We start from the raw sequence: 23,945 nt of genomic DNA, 5'->3' as shown, positions 1-23,945 counted from the left end.
ATTACTGGGAGAGATAGTGGGAACTGGGGGGCAATTTGGGAGCAAGATAGAAACCTAGTACAATAGAAACTCCCAGGAATCTATTAGAGAGACCCTAGTGCTTGGTCCTTTCTTTGAACTGTGTTCCTTACCGTTTGCCTTGCGCATGCTCCCCAGTTTTTATTTGTGACCAGTAGTTCCCATCCCTGTCTTATCATTGATGATTGACATTTGGAAGTGGGTGGGATGCTAGGCATCCTTTTCTTGTGGAAGAGGATTTCCAGGGGACTTTGAATACATTGTGAAATCTGTCCATGATTAACACAGGGAAGAGAGCTTCAGTCAGCTCAGGCGCTTGCTCTCAGTTCTTCAGTGTGATGACCTCCCAAGTTGTAAGTTGTAAGACTCTGGATTTACCTCCAGGGTACTGGCTGGGGATTGCTTATGCTTTGCATAGTGTTAACTACTTATTTTACAAATGGAATAGTGCATTCTGGAATTTTTCTCTCTCCTCAGGAGAGGACAGTTGCTGTGTCATTTCTTGGACTAACAGACAGATGTGTCACATTAGCAGAATGGGGACTTCCTTTGCTGTCACTGAGTTGTTCTAATTGCTTGGTGAGTCTAATTACCTTAGTTAGGGACAGTACATGGCTGCTAGCAACCCATAATCCATCTGTATTCCCTGACGAGTCCATCGGGCTCCAGTGAATTGTTACAGTCACAAGATCACACATACAGCCATGGTTATAGTAAGTGGGTTACAAACAGATATAAGACAGAAATATGGAAAAGGGATTTTAGGAAGAGGGAACATTGGTGGGGGTATCAGGAAAGTAAGGGAAGCTGGGATTAAAGGTAGTCAGAATGTATTACACACATATGAAAAATTGTCAAAGAATGAATTTAATACAAGTTATAAGAGGAAAGAAAGAAATGATTTGTGGTCTCCAACAAAGCAGCTGGTATTAGCAGGAAAGCTTTTCTTAAAACATTAGGTCAGTTTTTATTTGGGATGAATCTAGGGATACTGATGAAGAAAATATCTGTGTGTACATGTGTGTTGTCAGTGATCCTGTATATGTGTGTGTGCACAGACAGACATAGATTTAGATAGTTTTACTTTTTGAAGAAAGTGCAAACAATATACATATATACATGTATATATATATATGTATATATATATATATGGTGTTGTCATTTACATATGCACACTGACTTTGCAGATAATTCTGGAGATCAATTCCAAGAAAATTTTAAGTCTTTGGTGTGGGTAGTCTCTGCTCTGAAAGGTAAACTAACTTAGCATTTTACAAATCAGTAACATAACACCAGCTCATCTCCGCCCACAATGTGGTGCAAATCTAAATGTTCCCTTTTCAGTGTCCTTTGACCTCTCCTGCTATGGCCAGAGTCTCTTTGGCTGATGTCAATATTTTTCCTAGTTGCTTCTCACCCAAAAGGAATCCTGTTATTTGTATCAACCCCCCTCCTTAGAAGTGAATATGTGTCACTTATACTGTGAGGCAGGCCTTTGAGAAGGCCAGCTAGAGAGAAAGCAGGTGGTGGAAGAGCAAGTGTGAAGGTAGAAATTTCACCAAGAAGCTCAGGCTTGGCTTATGGTGGCAGCTTGACTGTGGGCAGGTCTCGCCATCCTTTTACAGTTCAGCTTAACTCCATTGTAAATGCACCTGTCTCCAGGATGCTTCTTAGTCAAATGTTAAATAACTTGGTGCATAGAAGAAACCAAGTTATGTTTAGGTGTGTCTCTACAAGGTACCCTCTTAGTTATTCTCAGACAGTCATATTCTCAGGCATTCACACATATGTTTATATATACCTGGATGGAAATATGCATGTTCACAGGATTGTGATGTGTGTGTGTGTGTGTTGGCCTGGTATATTATCATTTTTCTACTGTAACAAGTACCTGAGACAAATAAATAATCATCTTGATGAGAAAAAAAAGTTTAGTTGTCTCACAGCATTAAAAATTGCAGTACACAGTAAGCTGACCCTACAGCTTTTGAGCCTGTAAGGAGGCAGTACCTCATGGTGATAGACCATAATGTATAAATCTGTTCATTTCATGGCAGCCAAGAAGCAAGGAATGAGACTAAAAGAGACCAGGTTGCCAACATCTTTTTAAGACTGTATCCCAAGGACTCAAAAAACTTTAACTAGGTACCACCTCAATTCTACGGGCTCCTCATAGCATCTCTGTGAGGACAAAGCCTCTGAGAACATCTTAAACCCAAATTATGCTACCTGGATACATGTAAAATACCTAGGTGGGGATTTGGATCTGACTTAAGCCTTCATAATTCATAGTCACAACAGAAATTGTATCTCTTCCCCATTTATTCCTGGCTAGCCCTGCCTGCCATTAGGAGAATTATAACTTAATTCATATCGATGTTAGAATGTGAAAGAAGTTGTGTAATATGATTAGTTGGCTTTTGTTTTAAGGTGCACTGCACCTTTTTAGAGCAGATCTGGAAATCCATATGTCTAACTGTGGTGTCTACCATATGGCAGGAACCAGTAAAACTGGTTAACCATCTGGCTCCACCTCAGGGAACACACCTTTCCTGGTAGAAATGGAAGTGTAGATGAATGGTTTCCTGCCTTTTAATGTGTGTTGTTAAAGAGAAAGTTAGGCAGTAAAAGAGAACACAGTGATGTCTTTGGCTTGAAGTCACCTTTGGGGGCTTCTGGGAGTGTGTGTGCTATTTATTAGACAGAGATTTTAGAGACGAGTAGGCCTCACTCAAGCAGGCAAAAGTCACAATATGAGGTGGATATGCAAAGACACAGAAGCTTGAAAAGTCATGTGGGTTTGAGAAATTGTGGTGACATAGTGCCATAGGTGTGCACAGAGGGGATAAGTTGAGGAGGATTAAAAAGGGATCAGTGGCCCAGGTGGGAGAACCTCCTCACACGCTGTGGTAGAGAGCTCAGGTACTCTTCCAAGAAGACATGAAGAACAAGCTGTCTGCAGCCCCACGCTGGATGAGGCTATGGAAAGTCAGCCAGGTCTCCGAATGTTAAGCAGTGGCCTTGTGAGGCTGACAAATGGAGAAAGCAAAATGAATGTTTTCCCAGCACACTAGAGACCTGGACAATGACTGGAAAGGAAAGAGCATGGATGGGATGCTGAGAAATGGTTAAGATGTGTTGATATGGAAGAGAAGTGATGGTTGCTTTTGACATCAGCTTGCCACAAATTAGAATCACCTGAGTAGGGAGCCCTGAACAAAACTTCTCTATTGCCTTAATTGATACAGCAAGTCCCATCCTGAGTGTGGAGGGCAACTTCTTGTAGCATCCCAGATAAAAGGAAGATGTGGCAGAAAAAGGATTGCCTATTTTTTTTTGCTCATCTGGCCTCCCCTTATGCAGAGCAATTGATTGAAGCTGTTTCTGCCACTGCTGATTCCTTCGCTGCTCTCAGCATCCTGGTTTCTAGCTTCCACGGTTGATGAAGGACCATTAGCTCTCCAGGACTGACTACCAGGTTCTCAGTCTCTCAGGAGTCAAACTTATTATTTTAATATAGAGTGAACTACTAATTCTTATACTATACACGTCCATCCTATCATACCCACTCCTCTAGGAAACTCTGGCCAATACACTTCCATTTCCAACTTGGGTAGACTATCAGAGGTGGTACAAAAGCTGAGCATGCAGTGAGAGACGGTAGGAGCATCAGACAAGGATGAGGCTTATGAATCTCTACAAAACTATTGGCTTAGAGGAAATATGATGTATATTTCGGGAGAAAACACCCAAATTTTGGTAAATATTACAAAGGAAATTCAAGAATTGTTGGAAACCATGGAACTGAATCTATAATCATAAGCCTCTGCAATAATATATATTTTGAAATAAAAATTCACTAAAAATGACATTTGTGCCTTTATACACACACACACACACACACACACACACACACACACACACACACACACTGGGGGACAGAGGGGAAGAGAGAGAGAGCACAGCATGTACTGTGTTCATCATTTCCATTGTTTACCTTTCCTTATGGAGTTGTGTATCTCTCTCTCTCTCTGTGTGTGTGTGTGTGTGTGTGTGTGTGTGTGTGTGTGTACCACTAATATAGTTATCCTGCTTCTTTGCAAGTCTGTAGATCAGCAGCTTGTAACTTGAGGCACAAAAACTATGGGACATAGCTTTTGCAAAACTCCTTAAAATTGTAGGCCTGCTTTATGAGTGTGGTCATATGTAGATTGTGTCCATAGAGATCATATTCTTTTTTTTTTAACTTATCAAAGAAACTTTGGAAGAAATTATTTTAAAAAAGGTTTTTAAAATAGTGTCTTGAATCACCTTGCCAGATCCACCATTGGATGAGGGAGATAAATTTCTGTCCCACTGAAGGTGGGAATATTTGTTCAAAAGTTGAAAACAATTACATTAACCAGGGTTTCCTTCTTTAAACCTGAGAACCTTGTGTCTCAGATAACATTTTAAAAGAAAAAAACAAGGGAGCATGCTGAATTTTGATACATTCAAATAGAACTCATTATTCTATTTGATATGCTCTGTATTAACTGTGGCATCAAAAGCTACCAATAATTCTGTGGTGGAATTCAGATGCTATTTCAATAGTTACATTGATACTTCTAATAGAAATATAATCTCGATGCAGTTGTATCTTTTTCTTCCACATGTTTAAGCAAGATCTTTAAGCCTAACAATTGAGGATTTTCTTTGCTGCTGCTGCTGCTGCTGCTGCTGCTGCTGCTGCTGCTGCTGCTGCTGCTGCTGCTGCTGCTGCTGCTGCTGTTGTAAATGGATCTGACTGCTCTAAAATTATGGTTTAGTTAGACATGGTCCTGGCAACATGAGAAGTGTGGGGAACACCCAGTGATGGTGCAGTACCCATGTCGAGCCACAAGGGGAGCTGTTACACAACTGGACCTGACAGAATGGCACCTAGGACTGTAAGTAACTACACTTAGTGGTAGTAGTCACTTTCAACAGGGGATGCCACCAACCTGTAGAGACTTAGTGGAAAGAAAGCTGAGAAGAACACCTTTGAATCTCTCCCTCTCCAGTGTCCTGTTGGTGATTTCCACTGTCTGAGCCATATGAAACAGAAGGGAAAAGAGCCGACAGCATGGACAATTAAGGACAAAATGGATGGGAGTAAAGTGGGGCACATCTAGAGAGCCAAAGAAAAATGTCCAGCACAGGATTATTTTTCTTAGGACGGTTAATTTATGGGGTTCTCACCTGCTCTTTCATAAACTCTGGTGTCAACTCTGTCATGGCTGATGACTAGGGGTGGAGGTGGGTATGTCCTCAGGAAGCAGATACTAATCTGAAAGGCAAAGAATAAGAAAAGTTCTGGCCAACAGCTATGGAAACATAATGGAGAGGTAGCAGAAGTGGACAGGAGTCTCAGAACACAAAAATGGTTGTGAAATGAGGAGAGGAGAAAGGACGGGTTAAGAGAAGATATCTCAGCTACACCATGGAAAGGCACAAAGAGCGCCACATGAAGGTCACCATAGAGCGGTCAGGTTAAGAGGAAATCCTCTAGCCGGTAGGCCATTGTCTTGCTCCATGTTCATTATTCAAGTGCTACCTGTCAGACTCACAAAGAAATTCCAGACCAAGGCAGTGGTGGTGTGTTAGCTAGTTTTATGTTAACTTGACACAAGCGAGAGTTATTTGTTAAAAAAAAAAAAAAAAAAAGCTAAGTTGAGAAAATGTCCCCACTGGATTGGCATGTGGATGCAGTCTGTGAAACATTTTCTTAATTGCTGATTGAAGTGAGACGGCCCAGATCACTGTGGACAGTGCTACCCTGGGCTGGTTGTCTTGAGTTTTCAAAGAAAGCAGGCTGAGTAAGCCAGTAAGCAGCACTCCTCCATGGCCTCTGTATCAGCTTCTGCTTCTAGGTTCCAGCCCTATTTGAGTTCCTGCTCTGATTTTCCTACATGAGAGACTGCAATGTGGGAATGCAAGCTAAAATAAGCTCTTCTCCTACTCAACCTTGCTTTTGGTTATGGTGTTTTATTACAGCCATAGAAACCCCAACTAAGGCAGAGAGTAATCAGCTCACTATGGTACTCTATTGTTTTGATAACCATTTCTTTCTCGAAGAGTATCAGAAAGGCACATCCTTGCGTCAGTCACAGACATAATGTTACCTCAGAAGGAATAGCTGCGACAGAGAAGAAATCCCTGAGAGGCAATGTCTCTGTCAGAGAGGCACTGTACACAGAAGAGAGGCAAGGCAGGAGGATGCCTCTATTTGACTGCTGAGTCCTGGGTGGTGTGACATGGTAAGCTGAGGAAATCAAAACCTTGAAACTCTGGCTGGAGAGTACACCCAGGGTGGCCCTGACTTGACACAGGGTGGTCATGGTTGAATAGAGATGGCACAATGGCTTGACCAGGCAGAAATAAGGTCTGAGCCTCGCAGTCTGCACTGACTGCTCTGTGAAGCAGAAGGTGAAGTGAGTGGCTTCACAGCAAACATGGGCAGCAGATGTAGGCTGGTGGTTTGTCAGGTGTTTTGGGGGAGGAGAAACTTCCTCCAGCCTATGTTAGCTCCTTGACTAAAGGCCAAATTGGTTTTATAGTCTAAAATTCTGTATAGGGAGGGAGGAAAACAGAAGGGGAAGTGGAGGGGGAGGAGCTAGGGAGGGGGATAGAGATGGGGAGGGCGACGGGAAGGGGGAGGGGGAGGTAGAGGGGGAGGGGAAAGGAGAGGGGGAGAGAGGCTTAGAGGGCTTACCATAATTGTGTAGAAACATACACTCAAGCTGTAGATTTCACTAGTTGGGATATTCTGCATGCAGCAGAGTTCAGCAGGCATCAACAGGGTGGAATCACCTCCTTGTTCTATGGTGTACACAAACCCCAAATTACCATAGTTGATATCTTGGGTAGAATTAAAGAGTTAGTGGACTTTGCTATCTTGAGCTCTCAGCATCTGTGATTATCTGCATTAAGATTGGGTTCATGACGATGAGCTCCTTAGGTCCTACCCCTTCCTGAGTATATAGCGCCAGTTAACATTATTCAGAGAGACTTCTTTGATGACTTAGCTATCCATACGTTGTTCATAGCCCTGCAACTCATCCTAATAAAACTCACTGGTTCACCAACCTGGATTCAAGAGGAAGCTTCTTTGCTCTGTCATTGATGGCCTCTCCTGAGTGAATAGATGGTTCCTTGTCTCCCCAGGAAAAGTTCGCACAGCAATTTGACACTTCCAGACAGAAATAGAACTGTGGTTCTCCATGTTTACCTGAAATCTGGGATTGTGGGAGTGGAAGATACTAAGTTATTGTTCAAAAAGAAGACCAAGCTCTTTTGCCCCCACCTTAAATTTTGCTGTCAGCATCCTAAAGACATATGGAACCATTCACAAAGCAAATTAGTTTCTTGGTTCTACTGGGACATGAGAGAGTGTCACCTTCATCATCCCAACAGCTTGTGAGAATGAAGAGATGAAGGGCCAGACTTAGGGATTGGTAGGCAAGTCTGGCAAGGTGGGATCAGTTTTGAGATTGGACAGGGTTTAAATTCTACCCGTTTTCAGTTTCTGACCATGCAAGATGAAACGCATGAAGCAAATTTTGGTAAGTGAGCCTCTGGTGGGTAGAAGATCATTCTGCTGTAGAAGATCTAGTATTCTGGAACAAACAGTTAAATTACTTTTGCTCAGTCTCCACGTTGATGAACACAGAGACAGGAAAGAATGGTTGGTCCCAATGGTGTTGTATGAGACTGCCTCAAGTGACATGCCCACAGGCTGACTGGCAACCAGCCTGACTACTCAAAGGATGGCAAACTGTGAGAGCAAACTGTCCAGAAAGGCAAAACTGCAATTTTCTTTTTGTCTTCATTAGCACACCTTTGTATATTTTACAAAAGGTTTATTTAAAAATGATATTGCTGAGATTGTTAAAATTGACTCAATGAATTACTTCTATTTTAAAATTACTATTTCCTAAGTATGAACTCAATTTCTAAGATTATAATTTAATTGCATAATTTTAATTATTTCAAAAAGATTGTGTGTATACCACACTTGCGGGTAGGATGTGTGTTGGTACCTGTGCCATGGCACAGAGGACAACTTTTCTTCATCCACTTTTACAGAGGTTCTGAAAATGGAACCCAGATCACCATATTTGCTTTTTCTCACCGAGAATCTCCCCAGCTCCCTAATTATATAATTTTACAATTTTTAAAAATGATACAATTTTATTTTACTGGCATATTATTTATTTTACTAGCATAAAATTTATTTTACTAGCATAGTTAGTTGTTTGAAATAATGTGATTCCTTATAATATACTACGTATAATATATATGTAATTATATATAATTTGTATATTTTACAAAAGGTTTATTTTAAAATGTTATTGTTAAAATTGCTAAAATTGACTCAATATATCACAATATATCAATTTATTATTTTACTTACATCACTTATATTTAGATATATAAAATATAATATATAATTATATAATAGACATGTTATATGTTGTGCATATTATTATATATAATATATATAATATAATATAACATAATACATATTAAGTATCTTGGTAATATTCACTATTATTACCTTCTTCAGCTCATTTCCAATACTTGGTCCTCTTCTTCTGTAATAGTCCCCTCCCCCATTTTCATTGTTTTGTCTGTTTTTAGGAAAAAAACATATAAATTATGAGATCAAATATGTTGACACACACATGTAATCCCAGTACACAGTAAAAAGGGGGCAGAAGCATTGCTATAAGACCAGCTTGAATCACATAGTGAGGTCCAGCCAGCATGGGCTACACTGGTGACACCCTGACTTTGATTAAAAAAACAAAAATTTAGAGTCTAGATTCTACACATGAAGACATATGATATTTGCCTTTCATGCTTTTCCTAGTTTGCTTAATGTAATGCTGTCTGTGTCTATACACTTTCTGGTAAATGACATAATTTTATTCTTTTTAATCTCTGAATAATACCCCATTGCCTATATACCACATTTTCATTATGCATTTGTCTACTCATGGACACCTAGCCTAAATCCATAATGCAACTGTTATGAATAATATCAAAATAAAGATGAGACCATATATTTTATAAACACAAGCTTTTTTCTTTTAAGATAGTTTTAGATTTAGCAAAGCATTTGAGAGTCCTCATACACCACCCTATTGCATTTTCTTCTATTAGCATCATCTCATAATATAATTATAATAATTAACAAACCAATATTGATGCATTATTATTCAACCAACCACACTAGTATCTTAATATACATGTGTTGATATTTTCCTTTTGTTCTTTTCTATCTGAGGATCCCTCCAAATTGTTACATATGGTAAGTGATCATGGTTCCTTAGGTACTTCTGTTTCTCAGCCTTTTCTCATTTAAATGTGTGTGTGTGTGTGTGTGTATACTTGTGTACTCACAGAATCCATAAAAGGATATTTAGTGTCTTGCTCCTTCACTCTCCAGCTTATTCCGTAGAGTTGGGGTCTTTTACTCAACCTGGAGCTATGCTGGTGGCCAGCGAGGCCCAGAGATCCTCCTGGCTATCCCTCTCCTGCCGTTGCCCCAGTGCTGACATTACACGTACCTGCATGGGTACAGGGCCACAGGTTTATACTTGACTGGGATCTAAACTCAGATCCTCATCCTCAGCAAATGCTCTTACCCTCTGATCTAATTAGGGTTACTGTGGCTGTTATGAAGCGCCATGACTAAAGCAACTTGGAGACGAAAGGGTTTATTTGACTTAAGTTTTATCATAACTGTTCATCACTGAAGGAAGTCAGGACAAGAACTCAAACAAGTCAAAATCCTGGAGGCAGGAGCTGATGCAGAGACCATGGAGGATGCTGCTTATTGGCTTGCTTCACATGCCTTGCTCAGCCTTCTCCCTGATAGAACACAGGACCATCAGCCCAGTGAGGGTCCCACCTACAATGGGCTGGGCCATCCCCCATCAATCACTAAGTAAGAGAATGCTTTACTGGCTTTCCTGCAGTCCAGGGTTTATGGAGTCATTTTCTCAGTTGAGGCTCTCTCCTTTCCAATGACTCTAGCTTGTGTCAAGTTGACATAAAGCTAAGCAGCACACTCACCAAGTCATCTCTCCTACCTAACCTTTATTTCAGACGACCTTGACAGTTTTAAGGAGGGCCTCTCAAGCATTTTATCAAATGCCCACTCTTGGATCTGTCTGTCATTTGTTTATTTTTTACACCAAGTTCTGAGCTTTTGAGAGGAAGACCATCAAACAAATGTTTTCTCTCTATCATGTCAAGGGACGGCTATGTTATCACGACTAGTTTCTACCACTCTGAAGTTACTTCTTTTCCTTCCTATATTGTACCCTTTGGAAGGAAGTCATACATAAAACTCACCCCTAAGTTATGCATTACCGTCGGAGGGGAAACTTCTACATATCCCATGGTATGGGAACTTTATGTGTGGAATATTAGTCTCTGTTCTCTCTCTCTCTCTCTCTCTCTCTCTCTCTCTCTCTCTCTCTCTCTCTCTCTCAGCTATCTATCTATCTATCTATCATCTATCTATCTATCTATCTATCTATCTATCTATCTATCTATCATCTATCTGTATGTCATCTAAATCATCTAATTTATCTATCATCTATCTGTATATCATCTATCTACCATCTATCAACATCTGTCATCCATGTATCTGTCAATTATCTATGTATCTATCTCTACCATCATTATTATCGAGCTAGCTATCATTTGTCTGTTAGTACATATGTTTATTTGTATTTATGTATGTATATGTGTCACCACCTGGCTAGCTATCATTTACTTATCTATTATCTATTTATTAGCTGTCTCTTTATAATATATCTGAATCCACAGGCATTTATCTTATGTTCTAGTCACCCCATTTCTGGCTCATAGAAGGTCTTTCAGTTTGCCCCTGAGTTCCTTGAACGTTCTTGCATGAGATACCTTTTCCCATGCAAAGCTTTCTTGTTTCCAGGCACTGAATATCACTCCAGGCTACTTTGTTAGCTTCTTTTGGGAATGGTATTAGAAATCAAGACTGAGCTTGCTTTGTGCTCTTTAGCTCTAGTGACATTTCGTTTTTATGAATAGATAATACACATGTCACCATCTTAACCTGTGAAACTGCTTCTGTCCTTCCTATAGCAGTGTCACGTGGTGTGATGGTTTGTATGTGCTCAGCCCAGGGAGGGGCACTATTAGAGGGTGTGGCCCTGCTGGAGTAGGTGTAGCCTTGTTGGAGTAGGTATGTCACTGTGGCTTTAACACCCTCATCCTAGCTGTCTGGAAGTCAGTCTTCCACTAGCAGCCTTCAGATGAAGATGCAGAACTCTCAGCTCCTCCTGCACCATGCCTGCCTAGATGGCTATGCTTCCTACCTTGGTGATAATGGACTGAACCTCTGAACCTGTCAGCCAGTCCCAATTAAATGTTGTCCTTTATAAGACTTGTCTTGGTCATGGGGTCTGTCCACAGCAGTAAAACCCTAACTAAGACACTTGGGCAGTGAGAGCAGTCAGCTACAGGACTGTTGATCTGACAACACTCAGTAATGTAGACTACAGGGCAAGAGCAGTATAAATAGGAGTCCTTTATGTCACAGTTCCAAAGAATTAAAGATGGTTTTGTATACAGTATGCCACATAGACATTTTTTATTGCTTCAGGCTAAATTTGGGGTTCTGAACAAGGTAAATTAGGAGCCTGGGGGATAAGCACCCATCTCCATGTGATGGATGAATCCTTCGGTTCATGATGAATGGGCCTCTAAACCAAACATGTCAATACCTGAGGAGCGTGGGAAGGAGAACGCTCGTCACCTTCAACGAGGTTAAATGCTTTTCTCTCAACTTCATGTGAAAACAGGCTCCCTGGTTACAGTTTGATCCCAAGACAAAGAAAGAAAGGTCAGTGATCGAAAGCAATTCTTTACCGTCAAATTAAGATGTGACAAATTTGTCTATTCTTCACTGACAATATTTTGCTTTTTCTACAAAACCAAGATTAAAGTGAAAGAGAAAACAAAGAAAAGAAAGACTGTGCTGTTTAAGATCTTTCATTTCAGCGTCTGTTTGTTTCCATTTGCTGATTTAGATGCTATTTGTAAATGACTTGAGTTTACTATCATTACACCATGAACATCTGCTCGCCCTCCTCTCCTCTCTTTCTACCCTCTCTCCTCTCCCTGTCTCTCTCTTCCTCGTTTTGCTATATATTTCAAGTTGACCTCAATCTTGTCATCCCCTACTTCTGCTGCTCCAGTGGTAGCAGTACAGTTGCTACATAAAAATTATTAAAAAGTCAAAATTGTAGAATACTTTTAGCAAAGAGAGCTAAGTTTGCCACCAGGAAAGAGTTCAATAATATTTAAGAAAAATAAAGCATGCGTTGGTGAAATATCTAATTGGGTAAAAGTGCTTGCTGCTAGACTTAAGAACCTATGTTCAATCCTCAGGACCCTCCCAGTGAAATTAGAAAGCTGAGCCCTGAGAGATTTCTTCTGACCCCCACAGACAAGCAATGGTGTCCATACATGCAAATGCGTACATGTGCAAACACATACCTCCACTATCACATTAAATCCATACACACAATAATTTTAAAAAATAAAGGAAGTAAGGTTCAGTCGGAAGTGTGAAAATGAGTGGTTGCATGCAGGTGTAGTCCTTTCATTGATTATGATTCAGTTACTCAGCACAAACTCACCCCAGACAGTTGACAGGTCTTCGACTTTCTTTCAGTATCAACATGCAAAGATGCTTCAGAAATATTCCGATACTAACAGTCATGTGGCCTGTCTGTGAACTGCATTGGCCACAAACAAGGATACATTGAGGTGGTATCTCAGGATTACCTGAGATAATCGTAGTGCTCCATGCTGGATGGTGACTGCTCAGCCAATCACATCATTGCCACCTGGAGATGACATAGGCTCCACCAGTGCCCTTGTAACAGCCATAGCTATGGCACAAGTAACTCAGACTCCCATAAGAATTGGTAAGAGGGTTGGCTTCAGTGGTTTCTAACATTCTCAAGGGTAAGCATAATAAAAATGCTCATCAGAGTTTGACTTGACTTCCTGACACACAAGATGCTTACATAATCATGACATAGTTGAAGGGCTGAAAGAATGTATCATAGGTTCCTGGTGGAATGTTGACAAGTCACCCTTGTGTCCCAAGTGGGGACTTTGAGCCAATATTCAGTGTGTAATTTGTGCAAAAGTGAATGAAGAATGAATTAGTAAATGGACGCATGAGGTGACAAGATCAAAAGAGATTAAATGACTTCTCCAAGGTTAGAGAGAACAAAAGCCAACATTTGTCAAGTAATATGGTTAGACGACACTAAAACTAGCCATTCTTTCCTACCTCTGAGTTACACAGCATATGGAAACCATTAATGCAATTTAGCCATGTTATTCAGGAATGCTGGTTCCCAGAAGGCAACTAAACAAGTTAGTTATCAGGGCTTACAGCCTTTTCTACAAGGCCAATTTCAAGGCTCTGCCTTGAATCTATGAATTTAAACCTCTTATACCATATAATTTGTATAACCTAGGCCAGTTCCCCACTGGCAAAAGTCACATTAAAATTTACTCAGCTGAACTCAGGTCCTAGGGCTCTGCTGATCCTATTTTTCATCTTTAGACACAGCTAAGAAGCAGGTAGGTGGTTCTCTGTGTCTTTCCTCACTGTTATGAGCTTTGATCAGTTTGGTTTGATAAACCAGGTTCTGTAGTGATCTTTAGGGGAGTCAGCTCTTAATATAATGCATTTTTCAGTTCTTTCCTTCTTTTTCAAACTTAACATTACAAAGTTGACATCTCTTTGAAAGTGTAAAAATTAACCAAGGAGAAGCAAGGTGTGGGTGTCCTAGCTTTCCTCGAGTATGGAGCATAAAGTAAATATGCTACTATTTTTTGTTATATAACTTAAGAAATAAAATAACAATTCAGCTGAAAGTAATTTTTAAAAAATCTTTTATTTCTAGTACTTGGGTTCTAGTAAATCTGTAGAAGTGCTGCTTAGTGGCTTCCATTCTGAATGAAATAATTTGCTATTATGTTGAATACAGAAGAAACATGGTTTTGACTCTGGGACACCGAGTGGTTCATGACACATGGCAAACTGTGATAAGCTTCCCTGCCCCTTTACATGCCCAGTTTAATTTCTCAAATATACACAGAAATGCACAGTCCTGGACTTGCAGTAAAGTGTCTGTCTTGAGAGTCATTTAGTCCAAACGACTCTAAAAAATGGCTGTCAGTTCCAGACGTTTCCAACTGGATAGGACAACAGTCACCACATGTCCCACAATACACCCCACACAATGTAAACATACCATTCACGTCCACAACTCAGATATTTATGGCATTTTCCATCGTTGCCATGTCAACTTATGCAGCCACCGGGTCATTAAATCAGGCTGTCAGCAACCAAGATGGTAACACAGCAAAAAATTCCAGTTGCTGACATGAAACATTACATTGATCATTTCGAGACTTTTTTTTCCAGCTGTCTCTTGTTTTATGCTCTTCACTGCTTTTGACTTGGTCTCTTAGGACACAAGAAGCATACAAATGAACTATTTAAAATTCAATAGAAACCCCAGCTCACTCTTGATTACTTTTGTTTTCATAGAACTTTTCATTGGTGAGCATCTTAGGGTCACATACTAAGAGACGAAGGAATGGATTTTGTGATTGATGCAGATGACTAACTTTTATCTCTCGAAGTTGAATTCACTGCTTTTCACACCCTGCCTTCTGCACGGAATGGTTCTCAGAAAAATCTCCTGGATTTCACATGAGTTTGTTCTTATTTCTTCCTTACTGAGTTTGGGAGCATCTTTTTTTTTTTTTCCTCCCAGAATCATGGAAAAAATCTACTCACCTGAGATGAAAAGTTGGGTGTGTAACAGTAACAGTAACTGGATAATTCTGGGTTTATGTGATTATTTTCATTTCATAAAGGTGATCCCTTGAACATACAATTAAATTGTATGTTCAATTGCATGTTGTACCACTGCAGTACTTTTCACAAAATCTCACAAGCCAGAAAGACTTTATGCTACAGCAAGTGTGAAGAATAATAGAAAATAAGAAACTAATATTTTGATGTAAATGGTGATAAATTCTGAGACTAAATGCCATTGTTCATAAGTAGAGCAATGAAGATGTAGTTGCTCTTGTTTACTTCATATTATCTTTTCTCTTGCATATGCTTTCCTCTGCTGTCTCTTGACAGGTTTACTGTCCCATAAGTATTGCTGTGGAATGGAAAGGGAGCGTCTATGGAATATGGGGAGAAGGATAGAGTATTCACTCTATTGCTGTTAAGCAAACACTTACCAAAATGGAGAAGCTGGGAGCAAAACTGAAGATCCTGGCTGCCCAATACTCAGGGTTTAGTTGCAGGTAAAGAGCCTTGAATAATGGATGTTGATGGCATCCTGCCTTGGAAACAGAGTTGGGTATGATAAGCTTTGTCTTCAAAGATGGGTTAACAGCTGCTGACAGTTACAGATGAAGATAAAGAATGTTAAACCAAAGGATTCTTGACCAAATGCTCGAGTGAGGTGGCATAATCCCAGAATGAAAATGGAGATTATGTGTGTCAAAGTGTGATAAATAGGTTACAAGAAAGGACCATTCACAGAGGGGTCTGAGTACTTAGATGTATAGAAGACAAGTTACAGAGTTAGATGGGGATATAATCATAACTGTGATTTTTTTTGAAAAGGTGAATCTTATTGGAAGAAGAACAGGCCATGAGGCCACTGGAAGTTCATTAGAATAATTAGATTAAGGAGAGAACAGAGAAGATATAAAAAGAAGATTCCAAACTTTCGATTTGAAGCCCGAAGATTCTAGAATAGGAAAGTCTTCTGAATGTGTTAAAGTGAATGTGATAACTACAGAATGAAGACATACTCAAGTCACGCAAGGAAATACGTGCAGCAATGAAAAGGAGCAGGTGCCAAACTCAAAGGGAATGGAATAAAAGTTGAGATCTCCAAGAACTGTGGAGGTTTTCTCACCTCAGGTAAGCATAAGTCTGGGGACTGGGGTCCCAGACTATCAATGGGCACCAAACCCACACTGAGTCAGTGATCTCGAGATTCTGTTTCTCAGGAACTTGAAGGCAGTGGCTGGGCAAGTCCCAAAAAAGGAGGATCTTTGTTTTTTTGTTTTTGTTTTTATCAGTGAGAGCTTAAGAGAAAGGAAGCAAGCAGCTCCTTCTGTACAGGAGTGTCTCTGCAGAAAAGGTTGTCACCAAAGATCCCTATCCAATGGCTAGTCAATCACAGTTGTGTTGAGGCATAGAGGATGTGCCAGCTAGGTTTAGGTCAACTTGGCACAAGGTGGAGTCATCTGAAAGGAGGGAACCTCTATTGAAAAATTTCACCTATCAGATCTGGCTGTAGGGCATTTTCTTAATTATTGATTCATGTGGGAGGGTTCTTATTGTGAATGGTGCCTGCCTTCTAGGCTGGTGGTCCCGAATGCCATAAGAAAGCAGGCTGAGCAAGCTTGAGGAGCAAGCCAGTAAGCAGCACTCCTCCATGGCCACTGCATCTGTTCCTGCTTCCCAGTAACTTGAGTTCCTGTCCCTCATTTCTCTAAGTGATGGATTGTTACCTGGAAGTAGAAGTAAAATAAAACCTTTCTCCTTGAGTTGTTTTTGGTCATGGTGCTTCATCACAGCAAAAGAAGCCTTAATTAAGACAGGTAGGTGTGAACTGGTCAGGCTGGTTATCCTGCCCATGAAGTGTTCATGTGAGGCTCTATTCCTGGAGTTTTGAGCATAATATTCAGGGTAATGGAGTATCTAATCACACACAGCTTTCAGGCAGTCCTGTTCATTGAGTTTCTATGTAAAGGGAAAAGAAAGATAAAGTCGAGAAACCAGAGCATGAACCAGTGCCCCTAAACATTTTTTGGTATTGGCCTTTGGCCAGTATAGAGCTGCTGATAGGACCAAGGACATTTCTGTTTTCTGGCAACTGCTTTTTTTTTTTTTTTTTTTTTTAATGCTCCCCACCCTAAACTGCCAGTCCAGTTTCCTTCTCCTGTTCTCATCAAAATTGTATGGCAACGTCTCATAAAGATAAGACTGAGCAAAGGAATCCAGGCACAAAAAGGTGAATAATGGTGCTTCCACTTAGAATTCAAAGTTGATAGTTGAGTTGGATGGTTGGAGGAGGTGCAGCATCTAGAAGGAAACACTTTGAGGTATCAACTGCTCTGTTTCTTTTTCCTCTCCTGTTCTCTCCTCTCCTGTTCCTCTTCTTCCCCCTCCCCTTCCCTTCCCCCCGCCCCTCCACTCTTCTCTCCTCTCCTCTTTCTTCTCCTACTCTCCTCTTCTCTTCCTCTTCCTCTGCCTCTCTCCTCTCCTCCCCTCCTTTCCCCTCCCCTTCCTTCTCCTCTCCTCCCTTCCCCTCTGTTCTCCTCCCCCCTCTCTCTTCCCCTCCTCCTCCTTTCCCCTCTCCCCTCCCTTCCCCTTCCCTCTTCTCACCTTCCCTCCCTCTCTTTCTTTCTGAGGCAAGGTCTTGCTTTGTAGTCCAGGCTGCTACCAAGCTCTATAGCTAGGTTAACTTTGGGTTCAGGATCCATTTACCACCACCTAAGGTTACCATGGCAGCAGTGAGGATAGATAAAACCTCATCTCTTTCCACTTTTTGTTATTGTTTTTGATTTCTTGAGATGACTAACTTTATAGCCCAGACTAGAATGAAACTTATAGAACCCACTATGTAGCCTAGACTGGCCTCAAATTTACATCAGTCCAACTGTCTCAGCCTCTAGAGCAATGGTTCTCAACCTTACTAATGCTGTGATCATGTAATATAGTTCCTCATGTTGGGGTGACTCTCAACCATATAATTGTTTTCATTGCTGCTTCGTAACTGTAATTCTGCTACAGTTATAGATTGTAATGTAAATATCTGTTTTTTCTTTCTTTCAGATGATCTTAGGCAACCTCTATGATAGAGTTGTTCAATCCCCAAAGGTTTCTTGGCCCACAGGTTGAGAACCATTGGTATAAAATGATGGGATTACAGGGGTGAACTTTCAGGCCTGGATCTAATCAAGTTTTCAATAAATCATATGTAATACTAGTGACTGTATTCATCATGTATATACATTAGGTGCCCAGAATGTGTTCATATTGTATCAAGGTTTATACTCTTGGACCATCTCCCAACTTTTTGTTTACTTCCCAGCAAGTGATAACCACCACCAATCTGTCTCTGGTCCTATGAGGTCAACTTTTAGATTCTTCACATCACCGTGACTATGCAGTACTTGTTGTTCTGGGCCTAGTTTATTTCACATATCATAACATTCTCCTTGTTCACATGTGAAATCAGAAATGGCAGAATTGTCTTCTTTTTAATGGCTGGATGATGTGCCAAACTCCTCTGCTTATCTATCTGTCTTTAATGAATATCTAGGCTGTTTCCATATCTTTCTGGTTATGATTAATACTGTGGGGAACATGGAGTTGTGCATAACTCTTTTTATTTCTTCTTTACTATTTTTTATTTCCTATTTTACTTACTTTCCCTCCTTCAGATATAAACTTGTAAGTGGATTGTATATTTGATATTTTAAAAAGAAGCCTCTGTACTATTTTCCATAATTACTGAACCAGTCTAAACTCCTACCAACTGTATGCAAGTATGTACTTTATCCCAAATATTCACCCAAATGCAACATTTCTTGTCTATTCAGTAGTAGCCTTTCTGAGATGTTTGCGCTAACAGCTCAATTTAGTGCTGCTTGTATTCTCTCAATCATAATGCTGAACATATTTTATATCTGTAGCTACCTTTGTGTCTCCTTTGACAAAACATCTATTCAGGTCCCTTGCACACTGTAAAGATGAGGGTTCTTTTGCTATTGTGTGTATGTGGTTTTTACACGTTTTGAATATTAGCCTCTTCCCAGAATTCCCAGTATTTTACACATTCTGTAATGTGCTTTTTCCACTTTAATTTGCTATAGACTGCAGAAACTTTTAAGTTTGAGATAGACCCACTTGGTTTTGTTTTTGTTTTTGTATTTGTTTTTATTTTGCTTTGTTTTGCTTTTGTTGCCTGAAATTCTCCTGTTTTAATCTAATGACATTTTGCCAAGGCCAGGGTCACTGACTTTCCCTGCACTGTCCTGTGTTTTCTACTAAGTATCAAAGACCACAAAAGAAGATAACGCATGCAGGGATCTGGGCACAGAAAGAAGCGTAACAAAATCTTATTGTATCTGATACTCTCACATGCCACACTCATTCTGGATTATCTGTTCATTCCTGTGGCAACTGGATCAGCAAGCCATTTCACAGATGAATACATAGTGGGCATGCATACATGAAAACTGGGCTGGCAAGATGGGTCCATAGGTATGGTTCATTGTTACCAAGTTAGAAGACCAGTGTTCTATCCTCAGTCCCCACATAAAAGAAGGGGAGAACTGATTCCAGCCAGTTGTCCTTTGATCTCTACTCACACTCTGTGACACACAAGCACGCGCGTGCACGCACGCACACACACACACACACACACACACACACACACACACACACAATGTGATCAGGACCCACAGTAAACTACTCTAAAAAGTTAAATAATGTGAAAGCATGATTTTCATATACAGTTTCCTCGTATCTCTTTTCCACTGCCATCTGCCTTTCTTCGGTTCCCAATATCCTCTTGCTCTTTCTTCTTTCTGTATTACTTCCTCACTTGAGCGTCAGCCACCTGTGAGGAAAGGGAGCAGAGACTTAATGCATGAGCCTTCTTTGTTCTGTGAATGTTCGCTTTCTTAGTTGGTTCCTTTGAGGTTTTATTGACGTAAATTTCTTTCTTTCTTTTTTTTTTTATTTGTCGCAACTTCAAACTTGCAGAAGTGTTGTATAAACACCACAAATACTTATTCAGATTACATGCTTATTTCTGTTTTATTTGCTGTATCAACCTTTCTCTTTGTCTTCTCTCTGCCTCTCCTGTACCAAACACAAAAGAATGCTCTCAGTAGACCTGGTCAAAGTGATCACTGTAACAACAACTTCTTGCTTCAACTCTACCCCATATTCACACAGAAACAGAATGGCATTTACCTTTTCTAGTTACAATGTCTATCCTTGTCTGTTCACAGCAGAGGCCCCTTAGCCATAAATCCTTAATGGTCTGAAAGAGTGGTAAACTGCTTCCTATATAATCACTGTGGATGCTTCAGAAAGGTGTGCACCACGTGGTCTAAAACCTGAGTTCAGATGGGTTTTAGAAACAGCAATTTAAATATCTGAAAGAGTAAGTTTCATGCATATAACAACTCTTCTTGTGAGGACTAGGGGAGACATCTCACAATCAAACACCAATATGTTTGCTCCACGTGCAAAGAGAATGACCACACTAGACATCGTCCAAGCTCCATTCATGACACTATCACCATCAATTGAACTTTGGTGTCCAACTTCAGAATCAGAACTTCTTGGTTTTATTTTTAGAATTGAATATAGAGGGTGCATAACTGCTCATTTTAATATGGTTGGGGTTTGGACTTTTGTTTTAATTAATACTAAAACATAATGCCAATTCTAAGAGCACTTAAAACAGCAGAGTTGAGGGCTAAAGATCCTTCCACCCACCAAGGTAGAATCAGTGTCAGAAAGTGGAAATGAATGGCCTCTCTTGACAAGAAAGGGTATTTTTGAAAACCATCGGGGATCAAAGATTCAGCAATAGTGAATGTGGTCTCCTTCCAAGGTGGCAGGGCTCGTCATAACCTTAGGGGCAACAGGTTGCTGATAACACTTTGTATTGAAGAACAGACAAGGTCACAGCCTTCACCCTTGTTCTCAGACTAGTGAATGTCATAATGCATCTCTAATAGTACACTGGCTCTTAATGTTACCAACCTCCTTCATATACTATAGATCTCTAATACTAGCTAAGTATAGAATACCTTCCAATTAGCAAGCTCTAAAGAGACCTCTAAAGCTCACTGTTGTTTCATTTTCTACAAGGTTCCATTCAGCATGAAATCAGAAATGCTCTCAAATTCTTAAAATGGCTTCACTCATATGACCCATCTACTTGAATTTGTGTTGAACGTTTTTAGTAAACAAATACTTGAGGTTGCTTACAATACAGTGTAAGGAAAAATGGCAGATTTAATTGACATGTAATTTGCTTATCTGAGATAGTTACCTGTTTTATGATTTATTGTTGCATATGATTTACTCTCAGTATCCATATATTGGAGCTGATTCATGTTACAACTGTTTTAAGCACTAGAAAAAAATGTTTAAACCACTTGCTATGATCATAAACCATACAGAGTGTAACAGTCAGTGATGTGGGTTTTACAAGTTCCAGTATAACCAGTGAATTGCACAAGAGGGGGCCAGTGGGATGCAATGTGTGTCTCGCTGTGGTGAAAGAGAAACCAGGAATGGCAGGTTTCACCAGGGAACCACCCTTTTATTAAGAAGCCCCTTGCATCTTGGGTTGGTATGTCTGGGTTGATGCTTGAGCTTAGAACTGTGAACTGCAGCCACCATCACAGCATCAGGTGTGCAGAGACAAGTGACTAAGTGGATAACTCATTTTAATGAGAAGCACACCAAGGTCCTCTGAAAAACATGTCACAGTCAGGGGCTGGAGAGATGGCTTAGATGGTAAAATATTTGCCTTGTAAACAAGAGGACCTGAGTTCAAGTCCCAGAACCCATGTAAAAAAATTAATAAAAATAAAAATAAACCTTAAAAGTGGGGGTAGGCCTTTGCTGTGCTGAAGGGTAACAAAACAAACAAATAAATGAACAAACACAACACCCAAGTGGATTCCTGGGGCTTCCTTGGCAGCTATCCTAGCCTACTTACTTGGTGAGCTCCAGGCCAGGAGACCTTGCTTTATAAAGAAAGAGGGACGAAGGAAGGAAGGAAGGAAGGAGAAGGAGAGGAAGGAAGGAAGGAAGGAGAGGGAGGAAGGGAAAGAAAGAAAGAAAGAAAGAAAGAAAGAAGAAAGAAGAAAGAAAGAGAGAGAAAGAGAGAGAGAAAGAAAGAAAGAGAAAGAAAGAGGAGAGAGAGAGATGCAACCTAGCATTACTAGCTGAATAGGTTGATTTAATTTATGGTGGTTCCACGGAATCCACAACGGAGGATTTCCCTCTTTTCTTCTTCACAATACCTTTGCTTCGGAGCTCAGTTTTGGAGTTTATCAAGGCAAGGCCCTCACAGCACTAACCCCCAACCCTGTTTGCAGACAAGTTCTACTCGAGTAAGCCGTATTTGGACAGCCATATATTTCATTTAGACCTTTTGCAATGACTGGGCCAAGGTCAGTTTCATATTCGGTGGAAATCATAGAGCGACACTTGAGATAAACAGAATGTTTACTCTCTCCCTGTGAGCCCGGGCTGATATGTAAATTCATCCTTATTCTTTCATCAAATTTGCATTTCCCCTCTTAACCAAACACCGCGGGGATCCAAATCAAACAGTTTTAATGATGGTCAACTCTTTCTGACCGATGGCCATATCAGAGGGAAAAAACAGCAATTTAGATTAAAATGAAAAGCTCGCTGCAATATAACTCTCCTCTCCAGGTTGTCGGTAATTGGAGAGGCGTTTTGATGCTTCACTGCTTAACAGTAATTACCATGGCCTCTGGCTTTTGCGCGCCTTCTCCTGCGCCCCCTTATCTCCTACAAACACGCTGCATTCACCCACCGGCCCAATTTTTTATTTTAGTTTTCTGGTCAAATAAATCAAGGACCCCTAGCAAAGTCTTAGTGTTGAAAGGGAGAAATGAAAGAGCAGAGGGGACGACTTGGTTGTCTTAACGTTTCTTAGCTATTTCCATCTAGGAAGAGAGACCCAGAGAATAAATAACAACAGGATACAGAAGGAAAATCAGAACCCTGGATTCTGTGGATAATTGTCTTTCTATGTTGTAACTTCAGTTAAAGCTCACTGCAGGAGAAAGTGTGTCACTCACTAACTCTAAGGTGAGCTCTTACATAGGAAGCCAAGAGTATCTAAATAGCCTGCAGCCCTCTGAAAAGCTACTAGCAGAAGCTTAAATCTCTGAAGCAGTTAACCAAGAGAGAGCCTCCGAACTGAGAGGTAAAGTTAGTACCTGTGTTTGTTCTTCATTCTTTCCGAACAAAGGAAACTATTTCTCTGCCATGAGTCTGCAGAACGCGGGGGATTAAACAACAGGACCACACAATTCATTCACATTGCTTGGGGCTGGCTGCCAAACTCCAGGACCGACCCCACCCCCGCCCAGGGAAAAGTCAAAATCCGCTGGGTTTTTGTCCCTGCAACTTGGACTGCAGGGGCCTTGCTCGGGGTAAGAGGAGTGTACGGTGGCTTCGCTGCCCATCTTGGGCTGGGTTTTGTTTCTGCACCTATAAGCAATGTTAACAAGTTCAAAGCAAGGGGTCTCAGAGACAGGCTGCACAAAGACACGGGCTGGATAGCCAGGGGGAGGGTTAAGGGGGGGTGTGTGGAGAAAATGACATTCTTTCAGATGCTCCAGGCTTCTGTTTCCTGTAAGGAATAAAAAATGAAGACTTGGCCCTGAGCCTTGCTAGGTTACTGAAGATCCCCCATTTGGAATGTCAGACACATCAGTAAACGACTCGATCCGGCAACAGAGCTAACATAATTCACGCCATTGACACAACAAGAGGAGTGTCTCTCCCCATCTCCAGTGCTTGTCTTTGGAAAAAAAGACAACGAAGAAAAAGAAAGAAAGGGAAAGAGAAAGCAGAGCGGCCAGGGGCTGTGGGGGGCGAGGCAGAGGACACAGTTTCCTTTTCATCGCGGCTGTCAAATGGCGATCTAATGTGGCTGGGCTGCAGGAGAGCAGATAGCTTCTCGGAAGCCTGCGAGTATTTCTGC

At 40.7% G+C, this 23,945-nt stretch overlaps 3 long non-coding RNA genes across 3 annotated transcripts; 1 reads left to right on the top strand and 2 right to left on the bottom strand.

The window, feature by feature from the left end:
* Window positions 1–292: 292 nt before the first annotated feature.
* Window positions 293–15,917, top strand: Gm35579. Its single transcript, XR_375069.1, has 4 exons — window positions 293–371; window positions 496–597; window positions 15,278–15,447; window positions 15,773–15,917. It is a non-coding gene; the product is annotated as a predicted gene, 35579 (long non-coding RNA).
* Window positions 5,246–7,222, bottom strand: Gm46769. Its single transcript, XR_001783501.2, has 3 exons — window positions 7,126–7,222; window positions 6,752–6,858; window positions 5,246–5,326 (listed from the first exon to the last, which is right to left on the bottom strand). It is a non-coding gene; the product is annotated as a predicted gene, 46769 (long non-coding RNA).
* A 960-nt stretch (window positions 15,918–16,877) lies between the features above and the next one.
* On the bottom strand, window positions 16,878–23,291 carry Gm35528. Its single transcript, XR_375068.3, has 3 exons — window positions 23,176–23,291; window positions 19,685–19,790; window positions 16,878–16,903 (listed from the first exon to the last, which is right to left on the bottom strand). It is a non-coding gene; the product is annotated as a predicted gene, 35528 (long non-coding RNA).
* Between the last annotated feature and the right edge of the window lie 654 nt (window positions 23,292–23,945).

Source organism: Mus musculus, chromosome 2 (assembly GCF_000001635.26).
Source record: "Mus musculus strain C57BL/6J chromosome 2, GRCm38.p6 C57BL/6J".
Lineage (NCBI taxonomy): Eukaryota > Metazoa > Chordata > Mammalia > Rodentia > Muridae > Mus > Mus musculus.
This window is presented reverse-complemented; position numbering and strand designations above follow the sequence as displayed.